Genomic DNA, 16,320 nt, shown 5'->3' on the forward strand with positions numbered 1-16,320 from the left:
AAAAGTAAACCAAAACTCTAGCATTACCTCACTTCTGTTAGGAAGAATATTATACTTTTTAAATAATGACAATAGATGTTGGTAGAAATTTGGAGAAATTATAACTTGTACACTGATAGTTGGAATATAAAATGGTATAGTCAATTTGAAAAAATTAAGGTTCCAGAAAAATTAAGAATAGAATTACCATATGAATCTGCAATCCTTCTTTTGAGTTGTTTTTATCCAAAAAAAAAAAATGAAAGTATGATCTGAAGTAGTCAATACCATTAACATTGTGACAATATTAATAATAACCATAATTTATAAACAGTCCAAATATTAACAACAGGTGAATAGAAAAAGAAATATGGTGTGTATGAACAATAGGATGTTATTCAGTCATAAAAATGGAAATCCTTCAAAATATGAAAATATGAATAAATATTGTGTGTATTATTTTCAGTAAATTATGCCAGTGCCAGAAGGACAAATATTATGTAATTCCTTTATAGGAAGTATCTAAAATGGCCAAACTCATACAAGCAACAGAATAATCATTGTCAAGGACTGGAGAGATGAGGAAAGAAAAATTGCTAACCACTGTGTGTATAATTTCAGTTGTGGAAGAAGAATAAGTTCTAGGCAGCTAATGTACTGCATTGGAGCTATAAACAATTGTGCACTGTACACTTCAAATCTGTTAAGATAGAAATCCTGTTAAAATAACTATTGCAGGAAGGGGCTGGGGGTTTGGGAGAAAGATGGTCCAAACAATATATGCACATATGAATAAATGAATAAGCAATTTTAAAAAGTAAATATTGCATTAGTGGACTATTAGAAAGGAAAATGACCAATAATGGTTCATTGATTCAAGGATACAAATAACATAAATTCAGACTATATTCAAGATTTTTAGAAACAGAGACAAATGAGCATTGTTGCAAAAGAAACTCCAATGTTAAACAAAAGTCTATTAATAATCTTTATAGGCCATTGAGTAGTGAATGAAATAGGAAAAATGGAAATAATGTTATAAACAATTTTAAGAAATGCTTTTTCAAATAAACTTTACTTAAAATGGGGGAAATTCTGAAGGAGTGGGGAAGATGTAAATATGGAGACTGGAGATGAGGAAAGGAGGGTGGAGAGAGAAAGAGAGAGAGAGAGAGAGAGAGAGAGAGAGAGAGAGAGAGAGAGAGAGAGAGAGAGAGAGAGACTGCAGACTGGAAGGAGATGACAAGCAGAAATAAAGTATTAGCTTCAAGTTTTAAAGAGCTGATGTACAACTAAGTAAGAGAAGAAAGGGAAAACAAGATAGAAAATACTAAAAGTTAAGGAGTATACCTATAAATAAGACAAAATGTGGGGAAAATGCAAGTTTAACTAACTATTAAAGGAAATGGAGAAGAGAAGTAACTAAGATACAGGAAAGAATTCCCTGTAACTTACATGGTTCCCCTGAAGAGACTTTCATTGATTTCACTCTAACTTTTCTTTAACAACCACAGCCACTGGAAGAAAAGTTTTTGCAGAGGTTCTAAATGGGTTTTGAGCAGGCATATCTGATAGATGAATGAAGGGACAGTAGTCAATGAAAGAAAAAGATGTAGATATGTGGGATGAAAACTACTTTGGAAAGCTAAGAAGTGAAACTGACAGAAAATACTTAGTGTTGATGAGAAAGAATGTATCATATGCTCCAGAACTTCAAATGACCTGACAACACATGTGAAAGGGAAAGCAATGAGTGGTCAGGAAAAAATGTGAGGTGTGACCTGAGAGGGACTTAGAGTTTAGTAATTCAAAGCTCTAGTAGGTGTATCTGCTCACAAGAGAGAAGGCCTAACTGTACAAAACATCACAAGATGAGAGGCAGTGAGCAAAAGTTGATTCCAACCAGAAATTTAAGATCTGATTTTTTGTCATAGGATGGACAATAAAAATAACACTGATTATGCATATATAACAGATTTTACTTTAATGCACCAGAACACTATTTTTGTATAATTATTATGAATCATTCAAGGCAATAAAATCTTCTACCATGCCTTCATAATGAAAGTACCACATCCATAAAGATGATAGTGATTTTCATAGACTGAGTGACATACAGGAAATTTGGATTAGAGTCCTAGTTTGTTCAAATGGAATTCAGTGCATTTTTCATAGTTTGAGTGATAAAAAAGCAATTTGAGTTAGAGTCCTATTTTCCTCAGATGGAATTCATTCTAATGCAATTCGAGTGATTTGTAAATTTGCTCCAGGAAAAAAATCTTTCCAGAATGGGTGTCAATGAAGGAAATTTAAATGTTTTACCAATTATTCTCTAACTAAATATGCACGGTATACAGAATATTATGAAACTGCTTTGAAACATAGGCTCCAAATCTAATTGGATGAGGGACTTTATTTTAAATTTAGATTGAATGGTGAGGACTCAGTTCACATGGTTTCTTCTAGAATAATGAATTTCCATCTCTACTATTAGTACAATGTGCTTTATTTACAATGCAGATAGTAATACCAAAAACTATACCCATGGGTTATAATAATGACAAATTTTTCTTTCTAGCACTAATAAACACCCAGTGTCAAGGCATTTTATTAAGTACATCATATGCAATATCCTTTCTAACTATCAATGCAATGTGATACTGATGATATCCATTTTGTTCATTCTGTTCTATCAACTTCTACTGATAAATAAAACTAGGCTTAGGGAATGGTTTATATAATGTTATTAGTAACTGGAAGAGTGAATACATAAATCCAGGTTTCCTTGGGCCTAAAGAGAGTAGCCCTGAACAACCAATGAACTGATACCCAATCATCTACAGTAGAGAAGTGTGTTTTAATATGGCCATAGTACATGAGTGAATCAGACACTGAGCAGACATCAGCTAACAAGACCAGTCTGTTAAGATTATTATATTATATTTATTATATCACACCACATCACATTGTTATTTCATATCACATCATATCATATTACATTATATTATATTTGAAACCATGTAAATCATTAGACCTTTAAATACACCCCTACCCACACAACTTTTGGGAAAGGCAGTGGGATGGGCCAGGTGCAGGGTAGAGGCTGTTTCATCTGCTGCACCTACATCTACCAATAGATAATGAATGACAGGAGTACTGTGGTATGTTCTGGTTCTATATATATTGAGGGCCAATAAATATTAATTATGTATGTTTAAGTATTCTTTAAACTTTAGACATATGATATCATTATTGGTATATATATGAAATATATGTTATTCTAAAATTAGTGTTGCCATTGTGACAAAAACTGAAATGATAATTGCCCTCTCATGATGGCAGAAGCACAGATCCAAAGAAGAATGCTTAGAGAGTACAAATAAGGAAAATATCAGGAATTAAAGGTAAGTACCATCAAAATAGAAATCATTACAGAATATTAAATCTTATCATGGGTTATTTATTTTATTCTTTTTTAGTGTCACTGAAATGTAGTGATCTTATTTTAATTCTTTTGGGTCTCTTTATTGAGTGACATAAATTATTCTATTGAAATAAAAATTTCAATCTCTAAAATAAGCTCCAAAATTCAATAGTTTATAAATAGAATAATATTGTACTTTAGATTACAGACATTAATGATGACATTCATTTAGATTAGAATTATATCTTATTTTATTATGAAGAATTTGAAACATCTACAAATGAAGTAGAGAAACCATACTCACCATCCAATTTCAGCAACCATAAACCTTCTGCTTTTTTCTGCAGGTTTGGATTTGCATTTTTAAGATAAAATTTACATATGCTTAAGTACACAAGTTGTACCTGTACATTTTCAATAAATGTATAGGCTTATGTATTCTATACCACTATAAAGAATAGAATATTTTCAGTACCTTAAAGCATCCATTTGTACTCTTTCAACTGATTCCATGATTCTTCTCAACTCCTGGTAATAACTTACCTGGTACTTTAACACAGAATTTCATTTCATGTTCTAGAACTTCATATAACCATATAACTAATAAGTGTTGCTCTGTCATTTTTGTTTTTCATTAAAAGTCATCAATCCATCTTTTTTCCATTATGTAAACAAGATTGATTTGTTTGTTCACTTCTTGGTGAGTATTTGTGTTTCCACTCTGGGGAAACCATAAAAAAATCTGGTATAAATATACTTTCACAAGTCTTTAAGTGCACATATACTTTCAGGTGTCTTGAGTAAGCACTTTGGAGCTCAATTGTGTGGAAGGATGAGTATGGTGCATTAATAAACTCATAAGAAGCCACTACTTTTCCAAAAAATTTGCTTGTTTCATTTCACACTGTCTGTAGGAGAACCCATTGCTCCACAACCTCACCAAAAGTTGGAATTGTTATGCCTTCTAGTTTTAGCATTCCTGCTGACTGTGCAGTAATATGCCATTTCATGTTACATACACAGGTCCTGATGTCTAATGATTTAAGCATTTTAATGCCATTAATGCATATAAGTACATAGTGTCAGCTTAAGTCTATTTTCTTTCCCCATTGCTTTCATATTCTTCAGTTGTAAGTGTATTTTTATGTTTTTAGCACAATTTTTTAATCTTTTATTTTTATTTTTGTTGTACTGTGGCATATTGTGATATTTCCAAAAGGTCTTACAATATATCATAGTTGAATTCATTCCCTCCCTTATTTTCCTTTATCTTCTCTCTCACCATTCCTGGTATATCTTTTCCATTTGTATACATGTGTACATAATATTCCCACTATATTCATCCTCCAACACTCTTTCCTTATATCCTCCCTGCTCCCACTGGTGCCAGCTCTCCAGACAGGACCTGTTTTGCCTTCCTGTTCATCATTTTTGTAAAATAAATGGTATTTTTGTTTGTTTAAGATAGCTATATAGGGTGTTTTATTATGACATTTCCATTGTCAGAAATTGTGATTGTGAATATTTCTGCCCCATCTGCACCTTCTCAATTCACGTTCTTTCTTTCTTTTCTTTTTTTTTTTTTGCAGTACTGAGTTTTGAACCCAGAGCCTACACTTGAACAACTGTACCAGCCCTTTTTTTGTGATGGGTTTTTCTAAGATATTTGCCTGGACTGACTTTGAATCACAACCCTCCTGATCTCTGCCTCCTGAGTAGCTAGGATAACAAGTATAATCCTTTATTCATCAAACAAAGTACAAATCCAGTCTCACTGAGTGATAGATATGAACATTATGTAGACAACGCAAATAAAGAAAGAAGTCACACCTGGAGAACAGCTAGTATGAGTACCTAATGGGCTCTTATGTGTATTTCTTCTTGACCATCACCTCCAAAAATCTCTTTCTTTTCCAATTCTTTACCTGTTTTTATAGAACATTTTGGGGGAGCTTTCTCTTATGTGACTGAGCAAAATCTGTAACCAATGAAACTTGAAGATGTGTAAAAGTTCTGGTTACTGGAAGAAATTTCAGTTAGTAGTTTAAGTAGATGAGTGTTTTGTAAAAGAATAAGCTAAAGAAGATCATGAATCATTATAACATATACCTACCAGAGAAGATGGTTTCTAACTTCCACAATTCTCATACAATTTTAAGTGGGATAGTGAATAATTTCAATATCTTTGATAGTTAATTCCCCAATTATTTATTTATATTGCTCTTTTAAGAGTTTATTTGACATACTACTATATACAGCAACATTCAACTACCATATATCATTTTCATATCTCCCCAGAAATCCTGAAAAAGACAGTAGAATATCTTCCAAGAGCCCTTGAAGGATGACCTCTGTCAACGACACTGCTTCATATCCCTCTGCCTTCCTTTTGCTGGGCATCCCAGGTCTGGAAGCTTTCCATGTGTGGATTTTACCTTCCCTTTCTTTGTTGTTTATCTATCTGATAGCACTTGGGGGGAATTTTGCAATCCTGTGTGTGATTAAGATGGAGCAGAGCCTTCATCAGCCCATGTTCTAATTTCTTGCTCTTCTTTCTTTTATTGATCTAGGTCTCTCCACTTCTACCATTCCCAAGATGCTGGATATCTTCTGGTTCAACCTTAGGGAGATAAGCTTTGAAGGCTGCCTCATTCAAATGTTCTTTATACACACCTACACTGGTATGGAGTCTGTTGTGCTCTTGGCCATGGCAATTGACCGCTTTGTTGCCATCTGTTACCCATTAAAATACACCACTATCCTCACAAACAAGGTGGTAGCTATCATGGCCTCTGTTGTAGTGGGAAGGCCAGGCCTCCTTGTCATTCCCTTCTGCCCTCTTCTCAAAAGACTGCCCTTCTGTGGACACTACATTATCCTTCATATCTACTGTGAACACATGGGAATTGCTCATCTGGCCTGTGCCAGCATAAGGATCAACATCTTCTATGGCTTATTTACCATCGCTTTCCTGATCTTTGACTTAATTCTCATTGCATTCTCTTATGTTCAGATCCTACAAGCTGTTTTCCACCTTCCTTCCAGGGATGCCAGACTCAAAGCACTTAGCATATGTGGTTCACACGTTTGTGTCATATTGGCCTTTTACTCACCAGCATTTTTCTCTTTCATGACTCACCAGTTTGGTAGAAATATCCCTCGCTACATTCACATCCTTCTGGCCAATCTGTATGTGGTTGTTCCTCCTTGTTTAAATCCAGTCATTTATGGAGTCAGGACAAAACAAATTAGAGAGGCAATTGTGAGAATATTTGTAAAGAAAAAGTAACTCAAATGTATTTGAAAGTTAATAAATTCTTTGAGGCAATTCTTCACTTTGTATCTTTCTCGGGGTGCCCAAAATTGACACTAGGAAAGGGCCACTCAGACATTACTTTGGCCATTATTAGCATCTCCTATACTCATATTCAGTGTTTCCCTTGGGTAATCTACTTATTTCAATAGATTATATATGTTCTTCTCAGTGAGAGTGATAGAAGATGGAGTGTATTTGGTTCAAGTAAAAGATGTAGCAAGATTACTGAATGTGTGGGACAATGATGTTTATCATGTCACTAGTAAAATTATACATAGGTTTGAAAAAAAAGGGAAGATTTTCATGTCATACATTTCTTCAGGCTTTGACCCATGAATTAATATTTTCTAACTCTGTCCTTCAACTATCTGTTTGCCAATATTACTATTATTTAAGTGATATTCCTTAATTTCAAAGTTATTGCAGTCTGCATGCTATTCATCTTTCATCTTAGTCTCTACAGTCAAACTCATTATCTGTTGCCAGCTCTACAATGGTACTGAAACCAGGGAAAAGCATTCTATGAAAGCCAAATTGGATACTAAATTCCTTCATGAACTTATCGTGGAATGATTAATAAATTTTCTGCAAAAGAAAGGCAATTATTGCATTTAAAAATCAATGCATTTTGACAAAGTATTGATAAAATTTCTAATGTGATCATGTCAGTAAATATGAGAAAAACATAACACAAATCATTATCAGTCCCTGGTAAAATTTCAAAAAATGGAGAGACTGGTGAACTACCTGTAACACACAAGAGACATAAATAAAAAATTAATAGCTTTCTTCATATTTATTGTATTTACAGAGTTTTGTAACCAGTATCCAAATTTAATTTCAGAATGTTTTAATTACATTAATGAATATCTTATTGACTTTCTTCTTATTTTGTTTCATTCCCAACTTCTTAGTAATCATGCCTGAGATTGCCTTTCAAACAAACTTTTAGCTAAATCCAATACTATAATTTCTAATTCATACTAAACATTTAAAATATTTTTTCATATCTTTCTAAGAGAGGAAACTTTCTATGTGGCCATAGATGACTCAGTGATGTATCATACTGTACTAATAAAATTTCAAAGTTTTTAGAACTTTACAGTTTGACAAAAATTGTTGGTCACAGAAAACATCGTATCTTTTATAATATAGTTATTGCATTCTTTTATATATTTTTTAGATATTTCACCTATGCATCACAAAATGAAAAACTGAAGTATTCATTAGTAATTACTTTCAGACATGATTTTTGGCATAGAGTTTTGCCTTTTTTTAAATAGGCTTTCTGTCAGAGATGCCAAACTGTCTTCTTTTCATTGCAATGTAAGTTTTAAAATATCATTTTACTGTATTTTTATTGCAAATTTTCCTCAGTGCAGTAGGTTTATTAGTGAGGACCCATTTCACTCCCATTGATAAAAAGAGAACAGAAGTGATTTACAGTATGGCATATCCTGAAGTTGAAGAGAAGTATTCAGTAAAACTGAATGAAAGGGAGGGCATGTGTGTGTTGGGAGGGGGTGGGGAGAGAAAGAGAAAGGAAGAGAGAGTTCTTATCTTGAAATTAGTTTAGGTTGCCATTTGCCATTTTTGGAACAAGTCCTTCCCAAATATATAGGGAAAAGAAATGGAACTAAGAAAGCTTCAAGTGCCTGACCCATGACACAGGGAGAACCATACAAGAGAGAATGCCTAAATTAAATATTCCTTAGAGTATCAGTCTGACAACAGAATGCAAGTGTAACATCACAATGTACCTTCTTATGTCTTAAATGCACAGTTGAGCATGGTGACTTCTTCATAGTTTATATCTTCTTGCTATGCAAAAGAAGCTTCTGTTTGAGTAACATCAGTTTGGATTGAGTTGATGTTAGTGGTAAAAACAATTTATAGCTTTTTCTATAGAGACAGACTTCTGGAGATCATTAAGTGGACTTTATTTGTGGCTTAAAAGTAGAAAGAAGACAAAATTCCCAAAGACAAAGAAATTTGAGGGGAGTTCTGGTGCATCCTTTGATCTGAGAAAATGTGTCAATTATCTCTCACTTAAATGATTGCAGTTACTCTTAAATTTACTCTCTTTCTACATTTCCCTATTAAAATTCATATATCAACCAACTTTCAGACTTTTTCAAACTGCAATCACGAAACTGACTATATCAAATCTATGCTAATAACCAATGATCTCTCAAAGATTATCAGTTGTATAAAGAAAAACATTAATTACCATAAGATCCTGCTGTATCATTCCCTGGCATATATCCAAGGAAGTCAGCATAAGTAGAAATACCTTCTTACCCATGTTTACAGTGGCGGTATTCACAGCTGCCACACTGTTGAGTCAGTGTCTACCAACTGATGAATGGATAAAAAAATGGTATATATACATCATGAATATTTTTCATCCATAAAGATGAATGAAGTTATGATATTTATAGGAAAATGAATGGAAATGGGAATCACCATGTTAAATAAAAAAAGCCAGACTGAGAACTTTTGCATATTCTCTTGTTTATACAGAATATAGACCTAAAAAGCAAAATGACATGAGCATAAGTCGAGGGATCTGTTGAGTGGGAACAAGTAGGTGGGAGGGTAATGTGGGGTTGAATGTGATCTAAGTACTCATACACATGCATGAAAGTAGAATAATAAAAGAGAATAAAGTTGAAACTATATATGTGTGTGTAGAAACAAAAGTTTCATTCTGACACCAACATGCTTCTCTGCGTACATCTCCAACAATATTGCAAGACACATTTCAACTGTAATATCATTTAATTGTTACATATCTCCTTTGCTAATGTCATTCTTCTGATTGAATTTTTTTATTATAATTTACTTTCAGTTTACTCCAACTCACATTTTAGGACTGAAATTAAATAAAATCCCAGAAGAGGCACAATTAATTATTATTTTTTGGTTGTGAGAATTTAATGAGATTATGAATAAAACGCATGATATGACATAAATGCACAGCATGTGGTTTTGTTGTTCCCATTCCTGGCTTTTCTTTCCTTTTTATTTTTTTTTAGCACTAATACATTCTTCCCTTTATTATCTTTTCTTTTATTATTTATTTGTGCATACAAGGCTTGGGTCATTTCTCCCCCCTGCCCCCAACCCCTCCCTTACCACCCACTCCGCCCCCTACCTCTCCCCCCCACCCCCTCAATACCCAGCAGAAACTATTTTGCCCTTATCTCTAATTTTGTTGAAGAGAAGTATAAGCAATAATAGGAAGGAAAAAGGGTTTTTGCTGGTTGAGATAAGGATAGCTGTACAGGGCATTGACTCACATTGATTTCCTGTGCATGTGTGTTACCTTCTAGGTTAATTTTTTTTTATCTCACCTTTTCTCTAGTTCCTGGTCCCCTTCTCCTATTGGCCTCAGTTGCTTTTAAGGTATCTGCTTTAGTTTCTCTGCATTAAGGGCAACAAATGCTAGCTAATTTTTTAGGTGTCTTACCTATCTTCACCCCTCCATTCTGTGCTCTCGCTTTTATCATGTGCTCAAAGTCCAATCCCCTTGTTGTGTTTGCCCTTGATCTAATGTCCACATATGAGGGAGAACATATGATTTTTGGTCTTCTGGGCCAGGCTAACCTCACTCAGAATGATGCTCTCCAATTCCATCCATTTACCAGCGAATGATAACATTTTGTTCTTCTTCATGGCTACATAAAATTCCATTGTGTATAGATACCACATTTTCTTAATCCATTCGTCAGTGCTGGGGCATCTTGGCTGTTTCCATAACTTGGCTATTGTGAATAGTGCCGGAATAAACATGGGTATGCGGGTGCCTCTGGAGTAACCTGTGTCACAGTCTTTTGGGTATATCCCCAAGAGTGGTATTGCTAGATCAATTGGTACATCAATTTCTAGCTTTTTAAGTAGCCTCCAAATTTTTTTCCAGAGTGGTTGTACTAGTCTACATTCCCACCAACAGTGTAAGAGGGTTTCTTTTTCCCCACATCCTCGCCAACACCTGTTGTTGGTGGTGTTGCTAATGGTGGCTATTCTAACAGGGGTGAGATGGAATCTTACTGTAGTTTTAATTTGCATTTCCTTTATTGCTAGAGATGGTGAGAGTTTTTTCATGTGTTTTTTGGCCATTTGAATTTCTTCTTTTGAAAAAGTTCTGTTTAGTTCACTTGCCCATTTCTTTATTGGTTCATTAGTTTTGGGAGAATTTAGTTTTTTAAGTTCCCTATATATTCTGGTTATCAGTCCTTTGTCTGATGTGTAGCTGGCAAATATTTTCTCCCACTCTGAGGGTGTTCTCTTCAGTTTAGAGACCATTTCTTTTGATGAACAGAAGCTTTTTAGTTTTATGAGGTCCCATTTACCTATGCTATCTCTTAGTTGCTGTGCTGCTGGGGTTTTGTTGAGAAAGTTCTTACCTATACCTACTTACTCCAGAGTATTTCCTCTCTTTCCTGTATCAACTTTAGAGTTTGTGGTCTGATATTAAGATCCTTGATCCATTTTGAGCTAATATTGGTATACGGTGATATACATGGATCTAGTTTCAGTTTTTTGCAGACTGCTAACCAGTTTTCCCAGCAGTTTTTGTTGAAGAGGCTGCTATTTCTCCATTGTATATTTTTAGCTCTTTTGTCAAAGACAAGTTGGTTATCGTTGTGTGGCTTCATATCTGAGTCCTCTGTTCTATTCCACTGGTCTTCATGTCTGTTTTTGTGCCAGTACCATGCTGTTTTTATTGTTATTGCTTTGTAATATAGTTTGAAGTCAGGTATTGTGATACCTCCAGCATCGTTCTTTTGACTGAGTATTGCCTTGGCTATTCGTGGCCTCTTGTGTTTCCATATAAATTTAATGGTAGATTTTTCAATCTCTTTAATGAATGTCATTGGAATTTTGATGGGAATTGCATTAAACATGTAGATTACTTTTGGGAGTATAGACATTTTTACTATGTTGATTCTACCAATCCATGAGCATGGGAGATCTCTCCACTTTCTATAGTCTTCCTCAATCTCTTTCTTCAGAAGTGTATAGTTTTCCTTGTAGAGGTCTTTCACGTCTTTTGTTAGGTTTACACCTAGGTATTTGGTTTTGTTTGAGGCTATTGTAAATGGAATTGTTTTCATACATTCTTTTACAGTTTGCTCATTGTAGGGTATAGAAATGCTGATGATTTTTCTATGTTGATTTTATATCCTGTTACCTTGCTATAGCTATTGATGATGTCTAGAAGCTTCTGAGTAGAGTTTTTTGGGTCTTTAAGGTATAGGATCATGTCATCTGCAAATAGGGATATTTTGACAGTTTCTTTACCTATTTGTATTCCTTTTATTTCTTCTTCTTGCCTAATTGCTCTGGCTAGGAATTCCAGTACTATGTTGAATAGGAGTGGAGATAGTGGGCATCCTTGTGTGGTTCCTGATTTTAGAGGGAATGGTTTCAGTTTTTCTCCATTAAGTATAATGCTGGCTGTAGGTTTGTCGTATATAGCTTTTATAATGTTGGGGTACTTTCCTTCTATTCCTAGTTTTCTTAGAGCTTCTATCATGAAATGATGTTGGATCTTATCAAAGCCTTTTTCTGCATCTATTGAGATGCTCAAGTGGTTTTTGTCTTTGCTTCTGTTAATGTGGTTTATTACATTTATTGATTTTCATATGTTGAACCACCCCTGCATCCCTGGGATGAAGCCTACTTGGTCGTGGTGAATGATCTTTTAATGTGTTGTAGAATTTGGTTTGCCATTATTTTATTGAGGATTTTTGCATCAGTGTTCATTAAGGAGATTGTCCTATAGTTCTCCTTTTTGGAGGTGTCTTTGCCTGGTTTTGGGATAAGTGTAATAATGGCTTCATAAAATTAATTAATTTCCTCTTGGTTCAGTTTTGGATGATCATATGTATCTAGAAATCTGTCCATTTCTTTAAGATTTTCAAATTTATTAGAATATAGGTTCTCAAAGTAGTCTCTGATGCTTTCCTGGACTTCCATGGTGTTTGTTGTTATCTCCCCATTTGCATTCCTGATTCTACTAATTTGGGTTTTTTCTCTCCTCATTTTAGTCAGGTTTGCCAGGGGTCTATCGATCTTGTTTATTTTTTCAAACAACCAACTTTTTGTTTCATTAATTCTTTGTATGGTTTTTTTGGTTTCTATTTCATTGATTTCAGCTCTTATTTTTATTATTTCTCTCCTTCTGTTTGTTTTGGGATTTGCTTGTTCTTGTTTTTCTAGGATTTTGAGATGTATCATTAGGTCATTGATTTGGGATCTTTCAGTCTTTTTAATATATGCACTCATGGCTATAAACTTTCCTCTCAGGACTGCCTTAGCTGTGTCCCATAGGTTCCGGTAGGTTGTGTTTTCATTTTCATTGACTTCCAGGAACTTTTTAATTTCCTCCTTTATTTCATCAATGATCCATTCTTCATTAAGTAATGAGTTATTTAATTTCCAGCTCTTTGCATGTTTTTTGTCTTTACTTTTGTTGTTGAGTTCTACTTTTACTGCATTGTGATCAGATAGTATGCATGGTATAATTTCTATTTTCTTATATTTGCTGAGGCTTGCTTTGTGCCCTAGGATATGATCTATTTTGGAGAAGGTTCCACGGGCTGCTGAGAAGAATGTATATTGTATAGAGGTTGGATGAAATGTTCTGTAGACATCAACTAGGTCCATTTGATCTTTTGCATATTTTAAACCTTGGATTTCTTTATTGATTTTTTGTTTGGATGACCTATCTATTGATGCTAATGGGGTGTTAAAGTCTCCCACAACCACTGTGTTGGCGTTTATATATGCTTTTAGGTCTTTCAGGGTATGTTTGATGAAATAAGGTGTGTTAACATTGGGTGCATACAGGTTGATAATTATTATTTCCTTTTGGTCTATTTCCCCTTTTATTAGTATGGAATATCCTTCTTTACCTCATTTGATCAATGTAGGTTTGAAGTCTACTTTGTCAGAGATAAGTATTGCTACTCCTGCCTGTTTTCGGGGGCCATTGGCTTGGTAAATCTTCTTCCAGCCTTTCATCCTAAGCCTATGCTTATTTCTGTTGGTGAGATGGGTCACCTGTAAGCAACAAATTGTTGGATCTTCCTTTTTTATCCATTTCATCAAGTGGTGACTTTTGATGGGTGAATTAAGTCTGTCAACATTAAGCGTTAGTACTGATAGGTATGTTGTGATTCCCGTCATTTAGTTGTCTTTGTTGTTTGAAGGTTTGATTGTGTGTATCTAAGTTGAGGTTACTCTCTACTGTCTTGCTTTTTCTTTTCCTGTGATTTGGAGCTGCCTCTCTTTCATGGTTAAGTTGGGTTTCACTTTCTGTGTGCAGAATCCCTTGCAGAATCTTTTGTAGTGGTGGCTTTGTGGTCACATATTGTTTTAGTTTCTGCTTATCATGGAAGACTTTTATTGCTCCATCTATTTTGAATGATAGTTTTGCTGGGTAGAGTATCCTGGGGTTGAAGTTATTTTCATTCAGTGCCCGGAAGATCTCACCCCACGCTCTTCTTGCTTTTAATGTTTCTGTTGAGAAGTCTGCTGTGATTTTGATGGGTTTACCTTTGTATGTTACTTGTTTTTTCTCTCTTACAGCCTTCAATATTCTTTCCTTAGTTTCTGAACTTGTTGTTTTAATGATGATATGTCGTGGAGTAGTTCTATTATGATCTGGTCTGTTTGGTGTCCTGGAGGCCTCTTGCATGTGTATGGGAATAGCTTTCTCTAGATTTGGGAAATTTTCCATTATTATTTTGTTGAATATATTACACATTCCCTTCGCTTGCACCTCTTCTCCTTCTTCGATGCCCATGATTCTCAAGTTTGGCCTTTTGATGGAGTCGGTGAGTTCTTGCATTTTCTTTTCACAGGTCTTGAGTTGTTTAATTAATAGTTCTTCAGTTTTTCCTTTAATTACCATTTCATCTTCAAGTTCTGAGATTCTGTCTTCTGTTTGTTCTATTCTGCTGGATTGGCCTTCCCTTTTGTTTTGCAGTTCTGTTTCATTCCTTTTTTGGGGTTTTCCATATCCTGGATGGTTTCCTCTTTAATGTTGTCTATTTTTGTCCTGAGTTCATTTATCCATTTATTCATCATGTTCTCTGTTTGACTTTGGTGTTTATACAGTGCTTCTATGGTTTCCTTTATTTCTTCTTTTGCTTTTTCAAATTCTCTATTTTGTTGTCTGGGAATTTCTTGAGTGTCTCCTGTACATTTTGGTTGACCCTATCCAGTATCATCTCTATAAAATTCTCATTGAGTACTTGTAGTATGTGTTCTTTTAAATTATTCTTGTGGGCTTCATTAGGTCCTTTGGCATAGTTGATCTCCACTTTGTTGGAGTCTGGATCTGAGTTTCTGTTTTCTTCATTCCCTTCTGGTTCTTGTACTAATTTTTTGCCGTGGGAAAAGTGGTTTCCCTGTTTTTTCTATCTTCCCATTATTGTCTTTGATGTTGTTACTGTCCCTGTACTGTGTGAAATTAAGTATTTTCTAGCTTGTAATAATAACAATGGTAATATTTAGAATGGAAAGGTGAGCTGAGATGGAAAGCAAGAAGTTAAAGAAAGGGGGAAAACAAATACACAGACAAGTGGGAGAAAACAGAACAAGGTTTCAGACAAGAAAGTTTCAAAGGTATAAACAGGGAGCATTAGTGTACTAATTGACAGTAAGCTGAACAGACATTAGAGAGACAGAGAGTGGATTGAAAATCAAAAATAAAAAAAAGATAAGAATGAAAATAAAAAATAAGTTAATGAAAGAAATATCTATATATAAAATGAATTAAAATAAATGGAAAATAGAAAATTAAAAAAAAAAAAAACAAAAGACCAAAAAACCAAAAAACCTCCAAGTTTAAATGCAATGAAGTTACACTCTTAATAATTTGTGTGTCCGTCTCAGTCTCCAATCCTGGAGATGGTGCCTCAGATGTTGTTCTGTAGTTGTCTCATCAAAGGGGACTCATAAAGTAGAACAAATCTACACACACACACACACACACACACAAAACCCCACCAAGTGTCCCAAGTTCAAATGCAATACAGTTTCAGTATGTTTTTCAGCATGCAGGTGTAATTCGGTTGTTCTCTCATCAAAGGTAGGGAGAAAAAGAAAAAAAAAGAGTCTGAAGACAGTTCTGAGAATGGTATCTGCAGCTGTGCTTGCCTGCCCACTGCTGTCAGCCTGCTGTTGCTGGTGGCATTATTTATGCAGATCTCTGGAGTGAGCTTAGCACTCACCTTGCCCCGCAGGCTTTGTTTGTTCAGAGTTCTCCTGTGTGGGAGCCTCTGCTACAAGCTTTCCCCTTTTCAAGCACACTGGGAAAGGTGACACTGCACCTGTGTTGTCAGGCCTGAGTGTTTATTTACAGTTCATGTGGGAGGTGGGTCTTCCCCCCTCCCCTGTGCAGTTTTCCTTCCACTGCCACTTTCACAAGCTTTCCTGCTCCTGATTACTGGGCAGTGCTGCTGCTCCTGCCAGCTGCCATGTTTGTTTACAGTTCATGTGGGAAGTGGATCTTCCCTCCTCTCCTGTGGAGTTTTCCTCCCTCTGCCACTCTCACAAGCTTTCCCGCTCCTGGTTGCTGGGCACG

At 35.0% G+C, this 16,320-nt stretch overlaps 1 pseudogene; it reads left to right on the plus strand.

The window, feature by feature from the left end:
- The first annotated feature begins 5,747 nt into the window (after positions 1 to 5,747).
- LOC109702456 (olfactory receptor 52E4-like) lies at positions 5,748 to 6,692 on the plus strand (annotated as a pseudogene).
- The last annotated feature ends 9,628 nt before the right edge of the window (positions 6,693 to 16,320 follow it).

Source organism: Castor canadensis, chromosome 1 (genome assembly GCF_047511655.1).
Source record: "Castor canadensis chromosome 1, mCasCan1.hap1v2, whole genome shotgun sequence".
NCBI lineage: Eukaryota > Metazoa > Chordata > Mammalia > Rodentia > Castoridae > Castor > Castor canadensis.